Source organism: Aythya marila, assembly GCF_965140915.1.
Source record: "Aythya marila genome assembly, chromosome: 27".
In the NCBI taxonomy this organism is placed as follows: Eukaryota; Metazoa; Chordata; class Aves; order Anseriformes; family Anatidae; genus Aythya; species Aythya marila.
Genome location: NC_139068.1, coordinates 881,288 through 894,691, shown reverse-complemented (window position 1 = coordinate 894,691; position 13,404 = coordinate 881,288). Strand labels below are relative to the sequence as shown.

The window sequence follows — 13,404 nt, the reverse complement described above, 5'->3', positions numbered from 1 at the left end:
CGATAAACAGATCATTACCACTTGACAGCTCATTAGGCTGAGAGAAATGGGTTAAGGGTTGGAGTTTTGCGCCAAATCACAGGTGACCAGGAAGAAGTGCTGCAGAGCTGTGACTTGAGTGCTTGAATGCAAAGAGCTTCTCCAACAGATGCATGGATGGAGAATCCCCCAAATGTCTCAGTGATGCAGGTGGAAGACTGCATTGTAGAAGAAGTCAGGATTGGGGCTGTAACTGTGGCAGGCAGAGCTTGCTGATGTTGAAGGCTGGGAAAAAAGATGTTGTGGTAGGATTACATACACTCAAGGATGCCTTGCATTTTGCATTATTTGACTGTGGCATTTCATGGACAAATCTCCTCAAGGAGCCCTTTGTTTATATTTTTGGTATGGGGCTGTACATGATGTTGACTCAGAAATCAATATGAAAGGTTGTTGCAGGCACAAAGTGAGATCCTGAGATGGAAGATGAGTCACCTAGGCAGTTTAAAAGTGTGAAAATATGGTGTCCCAACACACACCTTTGCAATGTGAGCAGAGGTCTTGCTCCTGAGTACACAGCAAGGCTCACTAGCACACTTGTCCTTTGCCCAGAACACTCACAAAGTTTTTAGGCATTGTGTAATCATTTTGGTATTTTTTTTTTCAGCTTTGCTTTCAAATCTAGCAGTGGCTCATTCAAGCTGAAGTGACAAGTTTGGGAGACACCAACCCAATTTTATCTAACACCTGGGGTTAATTAAACTGTTTTTCACTGTTGAGCAATTAGTTTGCATGTTTCCACACTAGTGGAAAATCAGAAACATTTGTTTATAGCTGGTTTTACTTGTAGGTTCTCAACCTGCAGTATTTGGGCTACAAATAAACAGAGCAGTTTGTTTATTACAGCAGTAGCTAAAAGACCGAATGGAGGATTGTTGTGTTAGGTACTGTACAAACATAAAAAGGATTAGTCTGTGGCCAAGTAGCTAGTCCCAACATGGACATGGGGCCAGGCTCTGATGTAGAGCCAGAGCTGGGAACTCTGCCCAGGCCCTGCAGTTTAGACGTAGCAAGAGTTTTTTATTTTTGTTTTATGTACAAAATGGTTATACAAAATGACCCCATCAGGCCTCAGCATCATCCCTTATGTGCTTTAATGGCAGCCTTACAAGCCTTAAAATGAGCACTGGCCTCAGTGTCGTGCAAACTGGTGCTGCAGCTGGGTGTGCTGGAAGCATTTGGGCATCAGCCAGCATTGCCCAGAAGCAATGTGCTGTGTTTGTCTGCAGTCATTGCTCTTTGTTTCTTCTGGGTTGGGTGCAGCGTCCCCTTGGGGGTTTCTACCTGCATGGTGTTGAGTCTGGACCTTGCAGGATCAGAATGTGCAGCCTCTGCTCCATGTAGCCACACGAGGGTGCAGTGTCCCTGGGCTGCTGAGCCTTGGGGCCAGGGTCCTGCAGCTCTGCTGAGCACAGGGCTCCTCTCCACCCTCAGGGTGAGGGAGGATGCAGGGGAGCTGTGGCGAGAGGATTTCAGGCATCTCCTGGAAATGCAACCTCAACTCCTCATCCTAGAAGGAGGGAACGGCTGCTTGTCACTGCTTGATGCTGGAGGCAAATTGTAGTCACTGTTGGTTGCCCCTGAAACTCTTGTTTCAGGCAGGGTCTCATGTCCCCTCTGTTGTTAAATCATGTCCCTTTACCCTTCTCCATTTTCTAGGCTTTCGTGCTTGTGATTGAGGCCTTGGCTTGGGAAGATGTGTGCAGCTCTGAGGTGACTCCATCACCCCTCCAGAGGCAGGCCCAAGCTGGAGCTCAGTTAAGATTAATTCTTGAGTGGAGGACTTGACGTGGCCTGGTCTGAGGACAAGATCTGTAGGGCTGTACTGTTTTCAGGTACAGTCCTGTGGAGGCTTTTGCTCCAGGCATACACATGGGATCTGGTTGTTTGTGTGCCAGGAGGCTCTAGTGCTGTGTTCAGTGTCCCAGAGGGACTGCAGCCCCAGGTGAGGAGACCACCTGCCTGGAAGAGGGAGAGGGGATAGGTAACACAGAGCAGGGAAGATGGGTGTTTGCAGCCTCAGTCCCTCTTAATTACACACTGAGTGTATTTGGAGACGAGCCGCAGCAGACAGAAAGCCCCTAGAATGGCACCAGGCCATGCTTTGAGCAATTAGTTTTTCCTTGGCCAGAAGCGGCACCATTCAATTAAACCCCAAATATTTTGTTTAGCTGCTCTTTTTTGTATGTGCTGTGGGGGCTCAGACAATGGCTAGCGTGGCCTGTGAAGGAAGGAAACCAATCTTTCCACCCAACTAGGGAAGTGGCCAAAAATCCAGCCCAACAATTGCAGTTCCTTTGAACTCCGTTTTCAAGCAGAGAGAGCCAGGCCCTTCCAGGGTGAGCGGCTGTGAGGAGGAGTGGCCCTTGCTCTTGTTTTGCAGTGCCCTGGCTGCAGGGACAGGAGCTTGGTGTGGCCACCATCCAAGGCAGTATCCAGGGGCAGGTACACGTCGGATTTCAGTTCCTGCAGCCACACTTCTGGCTTGTGGTCACATGCTCCTTGAGAGTGAAGGAAGGTGCTGGAGCACAGCTTCCTCCTCCTCCAGGACATCTCCTGCTCAGATCATGCTGCTGCTCCGTCCCAGAAGTGGATCTCAGAGGGCTTCAGCCAGTAGAAGAAAATGCATTATGTCTGTGAAATGCGAGGATATAGCCTCTGCCTCTGGTTCAGCCCTGTGCTTGCTGATAGCAGAGGGTATGGGAGGATATACTGCAAAAAAAAAGGAATGATGGCTTCTTGCTTTTTTTTCTTAATCCTTTTGCTCAAGCATCCTGTGACCAATATCAGATTAGGCACAGGGCTGGCCAGGCCTTGGGTCTGACTCTGTGGCTTTCCCTGTCCTCCATTCTCATCTAACAGCTGTGTGCTCACCGGCCTGCCCTGGGTCAGCCTGGGTGGCACCCAGCACCCTCCCCACAAGCTGTGGCTGCAGAGGTCTGCCCTTAGGGCCAGATCCTGTGGCTTTGGCTCTGTACAGATGTAGACTTGGCTTATACCTTCCCCTGTTCCTTTCCACCCTCTTGCCTTTCATGCAAATCCTCTCATGCCAAAAGGCTCCCCGGGAAGGGTTTTGGGGTTTGTCTGACCCAGAGAGGGGCTCAGGTTGGGGCTCTGCTGTCTGATGCTGCAGTCTTTTTCTCATGTCCTTCCCAGGGCCCTTCTCTATCCAGACAGAAGCAGGGCAATTGGGAAGGGTTGGTTTTTATATTTGCAGAATGGCCAGGTAATTCTCTTTGCCAAGGCTTTGCACATTCTGCTTTCTGATCTCAAAGAAGACTTCAGACAGAAGAAAGAAATGAGTGCCTGCCCTTTATTGTTTATTGGTTATTGTTTTATGTGTCCTGAAAGGGCTTTTTTTCCTAAAAAAAAAAAAAAAAAACACACTATTTTATTTGCAGTGTTTATTCTGTTCTTTAGAAATGTATTGTCCTCTGTGGGACACTCCACGGTGGCAGCAGAACAAGAGAAATTATGCCTCACAGGAGCCAACAGGGCGAAAATGATGTAACTTGGGAGGGAATGGACTTCTTAAAACACTAACAAATTCTTCATGGCTTTTTTAAATTTAAAGCCAATACCTAATCATGCTATAGAGCACAGCTGTCGTTATTAAGGCAATTTCATCAGACATGCATTTTTAAAAACATTTTGAAAGCTAGTTATAATGAAGGATGGGAATTTCATTTGTGTGTTAGTTTTTTTTGTTGTTGTTGTTAGGGGGGAATCCTGGCTTGTTTTTATCTGTTCTGTCTGCTATGTGCTGCCGTCAGCGTGACCCCTGTGCTTTACTGCTTTTATAGGGATGTTTTATTGGCCAGGGAGCCGTCAAGGCCCCAGCCCGCATTGCCTTTGGGACTCTGTGAGCAGCTCTGTCTGCCTGGGAGGATCGCTGCCTCCTCTTTTGCAGAGGGTTTAGCTGATTAGTTTTATACTGTTGCAGGCAAGACCTGCCTTCTGCACTGATGTCAGCAGTCAGGGCGGGACTTTTACAGCCTTGTGGGTTTGGGATTTTTTTGGATAATCCTGGCAAAATTCCTGAGCAAAGTTTCTTTTTTTTTTTTTTTTTTTTTTTTTGAGCAGCCCCTATACATGCTGCCTCCGAGCCTCTCTCTTATTACTGCTCACTTCCTGAAAGGAGACTTTTTAGCATAGTCTCTAGGTCCAGCGCTGCCTGGGTCTGACAGAAGAAGGTTATTGAGGAAGGCAACATAAACCTTCAGCCTGGAAACTTTCTGACACCCGCAGAACTGAGGAGGAGAGAGAAGCCTTTGGCTGCTGCTGGGAAAAAGAAAAAGAAAAAAGAAAAACAAAAGAAGCTCAAAGAATTAAAAGGGGAAAAAGAAGAAAGAAGGGAAAACGCTAGAAAAAGGTAAAACAGTCTTTAAAATATTTTTTCCAGAGAAAACTCTTTGAGGTTGAAGTGGGGTGGTCTGGAGTAGAGGGAATGTGAATGTTCTTTGAAATCAGAACCGTCTCCCTGGAGAAGGAATGAGCCCAAAGAGTATTGCATGCTGGAAAAACATTTATGAGAATGAAAACCATGTTCACCCTTCTCCAACATTCAGAGTTTCCATAAAAACGCAGGGTTGTGTTTCAAAGTGTCTGCAGACGGCAGGAGTCAGGCATCTGCTCTCGCGCGCTGTCTCTCTCACCTCCCCCTTTCCCCACACCACTCTACTTTTTATTGCATTAAGCCATCTGATTGCATGTTTGCTGCTTTAAAATAGGTTTCTCTTAGGCAGAGCTGCTGTGGGTGAAACTCTTAATTACAGAAAGCAGCAGCTACAGTCACTGCTGCAGAACTATGCTGTCCTCATTCCTGTGAATAGACGTGGATTGCATTCCCTCTCCCTCTTTTGCTGCCTCTCTCCATCTTCAGGAGCTGCCTCTTTCCCTCCTGTGCGTTGCGGGCAGAGGATTATAAACTGTCTGACCTGAAAAAGTTGCAAAGCCATTAACTTCATGTGCATCACCAGGCATTTGGCCCTGTTGCACTAGTCATATATTTCTTTGCTCTGATTATATTTTGAAGGGGTTTTTAATAAGATCAGTCTCTCAGAACATGTTATTTTAAACATCAAAGTAAATATTAGTGATGGTGAAATGCCAGAAGATTATCTCATTAGAGCTGAAGGAGCTGCACTATAAATAGAAAGGAGTTTATAAAATAACCTTGACAAAAATCTTCCAGAGGGGAAAAATCCACCTGGGAGAGAAGCGCGGAGCCACTCTGGTCTGTGCTGCGCTCCAGGGCAGGTACCTTGCTTTGGCGCCAGCTGCGTCTGGGCGGCAAAATTTAGTATTTCAAACCGAGGCTCATTTAGGGGCACATTTCTGATCAAGTGTATGCTTGGCTGTGAACCTCAGGGGGCTTTTGTTTTCCTAATTAAGTCCATGCCAATACCCACATTGGCTGGAGATAACTCAGACATGCCAGGGAGATCTGTTTCTTATTCTGCTCATTAATACTGTTGTTAGCAGAGCTTGCATGGTGACAGCACACAATCGAGTGCATGATGGGTGATAGCAGGAAGATTTTTGAAGCCTTTCTTTGTTCATTCTTGGTCTCCCTCACACCACAGGCAGTGGAAGATGCTTTTTCAGGCTGCCCAGGTAGTTCCTTAGCCACTGCAGGAGCATTCCCTCTACTCACCAGTGCCATGCCCAGACTAGCTTTAAATGCCTGAGCCAAAGAGTCTTCCTCTAGTTCTGGGGAGATGGTTCCAGTGTCACGAAGTTTCTCCATATAAGGCTCATGCAGGCTGTCTCGGTTGCTCCATCCCTGACGTCCCATTGTTCTGGGCTGGCCCCACCAGCAGCACCCATGGGCAGCACCCTCCAGTTTCCGTCTCCTTCATTAGAGAAACCTCCGGTGATTGTAGGTGCGTCTGCTGTTGCGTTCCCCAAGCAGCTGCTTGATGGTGGAGTGGGAAAGGCCTTGTCATCTCCTCTAAATCATGCTTTTTCCAGATAAGACTTCGGGGCTGAACTGTTTCATTTGGCAGAGCAGTGCTCCAATAAGCTGTGAGTGAATGAGCTATCGATGGGGTGAAGTATAACCCTAAGGGAAGGTGTTGCCTGCTCAACATAAACAGTTTCTCCTCATCATGCGAGAGGCCTTTTAATTACCAACATGCAAACTTGTAACTTGAGAGCTCTTTTATCGCTGATGGCTCAAGGCCACCCAGAGACTGTTGTGGGGAGGAATAAGTGTGCTTATCACATACAGCCCTGGACTGGGGACAGCGTGGGCTCTGCTGCCATAGAGGGCTTTTCAGTACAGGTTGCATCAGGCCCACACAGGAGATAATTCTGTTCAAGCACTCATCTAAAGCTTATCTGAAGCCCCCAACTCCAAAAACCACTTTTCTTGCCAAGTTTCCAGCAATTAGTTCATTCTAAGCCAGAAACACCGCGGGATGTGTTTGTCACGTCCTGTCCTGCCTAGATCTCAATTTAACACAAATTAACTTAAAATAAACAGAATTTGAATAAAATTTGTCAATTTTTCAGAAACAATTCACTAGTGATTTGGATGATGTCAGTTCAAATGTGCTAGAGATATGCAAGTCAAAAAGATCTTTGCTTGACCCCAGCACCCATAGAAAATATTTGCAGGGCAAGTAGTTGCAGACATTTGCTGGGAATCTGTAAGCAGGTCAGATCTCATGTGCAGCTATTGCAGGGTGAGAAGCATAGAATACCACCAGCCTCGGTACAGACTTGTTTGTCAAGGCTGTAGGGAGTTTTAAAGGGATATCATCAGGCAAATCTTACCATCTCAGTTACTGGGAGTGCCTTACATCAAGTCTGCAAACAATTCAAGTATTGGGAGATTCTCCAGTGAGAACATGTGCCAAAATATTTTAGGTCCATCTGACTTGAGTGGAGCAATGTCAGTGGCACACATTAAGTGCAGGGTCTCCGTCCAGCTGCTCTGTTGCTGCTGCTCTCCTATGTACTGCATTTGCCCAGATGGGGAACAGACATGCTTGGGGTATGCTGTGTTCAGCGTCTCTATGCTCCTGTTTATCATCCCAAGCCACCATTACTGCAATTGTTTCCTTTTCTTCCACTGTAGCTCCATTTTTTAAAAGTTCAAATTAATCTATTCCTGTGTAGTTCTGCAAATTCTTTTGAACTCAAACATATATAAATCTTTCTTCCAGTTGAATTTAAGGGTGAAATCCTGGCCTCCTGCAGTGAGAGTTGTGCCACTGACCTCTACAGGACCAAGACATCACCCTGTGGGCTTCATTTAAAACCACAGTGAAAATCACTAGCTAGGCCCTATTGGGGTTAGCAGCTGGGCAGCTCCTCTGCATCTAGGCAGGGATAAATGTACCGGGTGACCTTTGGACTGCAACTTCCTCACTAGGAAAAGCCACATGTTTTTGTGAGATGGCACATTCTGCTGCACCCTGCCATACCCCACCAAATCCAAACCATCTGGGCCATATGTTTCCCTGAAGAGATAACCTGGAGGGAGGGGAAAAAGTGCCCATAAACTCTCTGCACAGCAGAGCTCTTGGAACTCGCTCATGGGAGCCAGAGACTAAAAGCCATCTGCAGATCCTCCAGAGCTGAGGGCTGGAGTGAATCGGGAGCCCCGTGTTGTCTGCAAGACCTCATCCCAGTGCAGAGCTCACAGTGTGTTTCTCTGTGGAAATGTGTATGGGGGCCTGGGGGTGCTCACTGTCACTGTCGTGCTGCCTTGCACCAAGGGGGGACCCCCATGCCCTTGCGTGGGCTTCCTGCATAGCTGTGGTCAACTCGCTTTGCTTTTTGCCTTGGTTTGCCCTGCTGTGAAATGAAGTCAGTAGGGAGAGGAGAGGGAGGCTGCAGGGAGACTTGGGGATACAGGAAGGGTTGTAAGGCAGTGGGATGGTGCAGCCATCAGGGTCTTGGGGGTGCGTTGTGCTGTGTGCCAGCAGTGTTGTGCTCCTAGTGCCCCGGGAGGCTGAGGCTGCGTGCTTGCCGTTCAGGGGACAGCCTGGGCCCCATGGTGCTGACTGTACACAGCTGAGCAGGCAGCAAGGCAGGTAGAGCAGATGGAGAAAGGTGCCTCTGGCCAGCTGGGGCTCTGCTCACCAGGCTCCTTTCTCCTGTGTTGCCATGATGCAGCTGCTTCTCTGATTTCCTAGAAGGAGAGCCTGGTCCAAACTTATTTTTCCATTTCTGGGTATTCCTCTGCAGCTCACTTCATCTCTCTAAGCTGCTCCTGTGTGTGACCCCATTGGACAGCCTGAGTTTTGTCAGTTAACCCTGTTCTGAGAAGCAGATGGGAACAGGGATCTCTGTGGGTCACTCAGTTACTCTTCACTTCAGTGTGGCAGGACCAAATCAGCAGTGGGGGTTAGAGACAAGCAATGCTGTGAGTTCTTCCCTGTCCAGGGCTGTGCTGTTGCTGGTGTGGAGTTGGATGCTGCTGTGCCATGAGAATGCTGTGCTGGTGGTAGGAGCTGCTTGCCTCTGCATTCACTGCAGGTTCCGCAGCACTTCTCACAGCCCTTCTGGGTAACAGGAGCCACCTCAGGTGTCCTCCTTGGGAAGCTTGGTAGGCCTTTCTTATCTCTCTAGCTTCAGCGTGTGAGACTGCGCTGTGCCACGGATGTAGGTGGTGTGGTGGGCAAGGAGCCGGGCTACAGGGGGCTATAGCACATGATCCTGATGATCCAGACCCATCTTGGAGTGTTCTAATGCTGGTGCAGCACCAGGATGTGTGGGATACAGCCCTACCCTAAGGCCAGGTTGAGGAAGGAGACATTTAGGAGGTGTCACACTTGGTGTGTCAGCTGTAAAAGGTCTGCATAAGGTATAGCTGCTTGTGCTGAGGCTTGGGAACTTTGGATCCTCTCTTGACCACACTGGACCCTGCAGGCAGGAGGGTCTGCAGTGGGACTGATGGCTCTTGTGCAGCTCAGGTGGTTGAGAACCAATGCAGGAGCTATTCTCCCTTTGAGCTGCTGACTAGAAGGCAGCCTACCGGTCCGTTTTGTTTGAGGGGAAGGTTAGGCAATTCTGTAAAAAGCCCGCAGCTGGTGTTGGGGCTCGGGATTCACTGGGAAAAGTGACTTTTTGCACTTTTTGAATGTTTTCTAAAGCTTGCACTCCCCTACATGCTGCTGATGTGCCTGTGCACACGAGTGGCTGACTTCTGAAATGCTCTCCAATGTGGACTTTCAGATATCCCGTGCCTGTAATTCCGGACATTTGCTACCTATACAAACATGGGCACAAAATGTGCGCAGAGAGTAGTTATACGAAGGCAGAAGACAGTTGCATTGACACGGAGATGCCAGATATGAAAACGGCATAGGTTCATGGCAGGCCCAGATTTATCAGCGGTGCTTGATAGCGTGCAGGCAGCATGTGCAGGGAATGTGTGGCTACCAAGCACCAACCTGCATGCAGGTAGTATGTATCTGCAGACAGCGGTGACATCCACCCACGTGGGCTGCACAGCTGTGCACAGATGTTTGTGGTCCTAGTCTGTGTGCATGTGGCCAGCATGTGTGTATTTAATATGTATGGTATATGTGTATAATTGGAAAGGGCACCATATGGTAGGCAAAGTGCAATTTCTTTTAATGACTGCTCAGTCGTCTTTTTACTGCTGCTGTTTTGTCCATGGCTGAAGCCAGCAAGGAGAGCAGTGGCAGGGGGCCAGCAAGTCTGGGTCACATGGAGCAGCTCCAAACCATTGCATAAGTCCCGTCTGAAAGCGGACCTGCATGAGAACCGGTGGAGTCGTCTCCTTAAAGGAAAAAAATTCGAAGGCTGGGAGTGCTGTGCTGCTTGGTAGCCACCTTGCCCCTGGCTGAAGTTGGCTGGTTTAGCAGCTAGGTTTGGGTTCATCCGTGGGGCTCATCCTGATGATGATACGAGCTGGTGCTTCTCTACGCTTTCCTGTTGAGGACCTCCGAGCATTTTACCACACTTGGAGAAGTGCAATGACCCCAGCTTTCCAGATAGGGCCAGATCCTTATGTAACAGAGAGATAGGATTTCCAGAAAGCAAAGCAGTCGGTGTCAGAGGGAAGCTGGTGCTCCCAACTCTCCATTCCCATGCCCTTGCTTTGTGATGGGTTTCTTTTATCCCTTTGCTGGTGAAATTAAAGATCCCACTGCATTTTGGAGGGAGCAAAGGGTAAGTCATTCCTTTCTTCACTAAGATCACCCTGAATAGGCTTGACTGTAAAACAATTTGTGTGTTTAAAAAGAAGGAAAAAAAAAAACAAAAAAAAAAAAACAAGAAAAACACTCCCACACAGTACTGGAGGGAGCCCAAAACCCTATGAAGCTTGCTTGTACAAAGGGACCAAGGGTGTGCCCAGCTAGAGCACGGCAGGGCCCGATGCAGAGCGCAGCAGCGAGGCCGTGAGGAGGAGCCGGTGGTGGGAAGGCAGTGAGGCTGTTCCCCTGCTCGCCAGAGCCAGGCACGGGGGTGCTCACAGGGCCACGGAGACCCGGGCTTGTGTCCCTCACCACTCAGGTTCCAACTGGCAGCATCAGTCTGGATTCCCCGCGTTGATGGTAAGCACCTTTGGACAGGATTGGGTCTTACTTTAAAGCTGACGAAAGCAGCGCCTCTCCTTCAAGCAAACTCCAAAAGTGGCCCCATTGTCACTGGGGTTGGGTGCTGCGAAGTGGTGCTGCAAGGGTGGGATGGCATGGCGCCTCCGGGCAAGGTGGGCTGCAGCTATGGCACCATCCTGTGGCTGGAGCCTGCTGCTTTCTGGTGAATGATGATAACCACGTTTGTTTCTAATTCTTTGCTTGCCATGCCCCCAGAGAGGCCTGTCTTGGAGCAGCAAAGCTGATTAAGGTTCAAGCTCTTGATTTCACTTCTGCAGATCTGTGACTTTAACCCATTTTTCTCATTCCTCAGCCCACGGTCCTAGCACTGAGCTGGCATGTAGCTAATGCTGAATTTTCTGTTTTTAACCCATAACTGTATTCTAGAGACGAGAAATGACTTCCCACTGGAAGCCCTGTCATGCTGTCAGGCTGGCTGCAAAAAGAGTTCTGCCATCTGCAAGTCAGGTTGTTTTCAACTGAGCAGTCCCTCCAGATACTATCAGGACAGTCTCCTGCTCACAGCTGGGAGGTCTTGGGAACCTTTCGCCCCTCACCTCCTGCTGGAGGACATGCGGCAGGCAGAGGGGGAGCAACAGTGTTTGCTCTGTCCTAAGGAATGTGCAGGAACCTGCTGAGTGCTGGGGAGATAACTGTGCCCACCTGAAGCACCCGCCCCAGGGTAGTGCAGTAGGGCCAGCAGCCCCCGGCCAGGAGCAAACACGCAGCTGCATTTTGCATCCTGGTGCCAGGAGGGAGGAACCTGCCTATTTCGAAAGTTTTGGGGTGTGCAGAGCCTGAGGAGATGAGAAGGGGAGATAGCAATGATGAGAGGTGATTTAGGAGTAGTTTATAGGGAAAGGAGGTAGTTCTGTCACCCGTGGCTTTTCTTGTTTCCTGCTCCCTTTGCTTCCCCTCCATATGACCATGGATGGCAAAGAGGAGCAAGGAGGGAGTGGGGTGAGAGGAAGGAGATGTCCCCTTTGGCTGTACAGTGTGAGCGGACCTGGCTGTGCCTGGCTGTGAGGGCTAAGCTCTGATTGCTTTCTGCAGTAGTGACTGGCAAACGTTGTCCTTTCCTCCAATCTAGACCAAGAAGCCGTTGAATTAGGCATGCAGATCTGCTGCGTTAAAGTTGGTGTTTGATAGGCTTGGCTGCATGTGCAAGAAGGCAGATAATTTTCCTTGAAGGCACTGCATGGCACTGCATCTGGGCTTGTGTTTTTTCTATCTCTTTCTGGAGCCATCTGCCCTTGTGTTTTCTTATGCTGAAAAGCCTGACCTGGGTCACCTGGGTGGCTTTTTGCTAGCTTTCTTGGGTCACAAGGAGGAGATGTTGGTGTCGGCACTGACTGCTTGTGCTCTGCTCTCTGGAACGGCCCCAGCAGGTGCTGCTCACACCAGAGTCACCCCCACAAATCGCCCGTTTCACTCTGCCCTGCACCCAGGTTGCCTCCAATAAAGGTCCCTGCGGTCACGGAGGGGGTCCTGGCCTCCTGGTGAGGGGCTGGCAGCTGCTTGCAGAGCAGCCAACCACGCAACATGGGGATAAAGTGAAAGATGAGAATCCCAGCACAGGATTTTGGCACAGGGAGAGATCTTGGGATGCGTTCCTTTCTGGTAAATTGGGATTGCTGCAGGGTCAGCTATGAAAAGAGGGTCAGCAGAAAGGAGACCCAGACATGGCTGCCTGGCAAAGCTCACCAGGGCTTCTAAGGCATTCCAGTCCCCAGTTAAACAATTTCCTCAACACTTGCACTTTATCTGCCACCTGTGCATGCTCGCTCTTGTACACATCTGGAGATGGAGCTATCGGTCTGGGTGCCTCTGTTGCCTTGTCCCCAGCAGTGCTCAGTTCCGCAGGTCAGGCAGTGGCAGGGATGTGGCAGTTTGTTAGTTGAGGTCATGTCCCCTGAGCAAAGCACGTGGGCTGGAACTGGGACAGTCCATGGAGACCACACAGAGTTATCCTCCTGCCCTGCAGCAGTATTTGTGAAGCAGATTTCAGCCAAGGATTTCCAGCCAAAACTTGTGGGCCTCTGTGAAGCAACAAGAGCAGGTGAAAAGGTGAAAAATTTTTACAGAAAACATGGCTGTTTTAGGATCAGTCTCTGTGAGCTACAGACATTGCGAGGTTTGCAGCATGGAGCAGTGGGTCTCTGAGAGTGGTGAGCAAGCCTGAGAGGTCTCTACATGTGTGGGGCTGTGCACTGCGGCCAGGCAGCTGTCCCCCATGGGATGTCCTACACATTGGCTTGGTGTGCTGGCCATTGGGAGGGGTTGTGCTGTGGGACGTGGCATCGTGACCCTGGTGCAGCTAGGAAGTGCTGTTAGTCCCATTTTACAGCAGAAAGGCCACATCCACAAGAGCACCAGGTTTCAGGGATGGTGGGTGCCTGGGGATCTGAGTGGTTTCAGCTTAAAGCACATTGTCCAAGGTGATGCAAGATGTAAGTAACAGCCAAGTCACATAAATCATGCACCGGCCCTCACCCCCCAGGCTGTCCCTCTCCGAAGGCTGTGCCCTGGTGTCATTGCTACAGCCAGCTGCTGCAAGGACACAGGACCAGGCCAACTACTTTCATTCATTTGTTAACAGCATCGCTAATAGCAGAGCCCAGAACTGCTCTGCTGGGTGAAGCTGTGCCGCCGCAGCTCTGCTCTCACTGTTCGCGGCAGCTGACGCTGCACATCGGGGAGGATGTGTCGGTGGAAGGGCCAGGGCAGGGAGGGGGGCACATCACAAGTATTTCCTCCCACCGGGACATGCTGGAAGCAGAGAGCT

At 49.6% G+C, this 13,404-nt stretch overlaps 1 protein-coding gene across 1 annotated transcript in view; it reads left to right on the top strand.

The window, feature by feature from the left end:
* Positions 1-3,924: 3,924 nt before the first annotated feature.
* Positions 3,925-13,404, top strand: part of ADAMTS10 (ADAM metallopeptidase with thrombospondin type 1 motif 10) — a 56,070-nt gene continuing 46,590 nt past the window's right edge. Inside the window, exon 1 of the mRNA XM_082779754.1 lies at positions 3,925-4,411. The gene's annotated coding sequence lies outside the window, so the exon portion shown is untranslated. The remainder of the gene's footprint in view (positions 4,412-13,404) is intronic.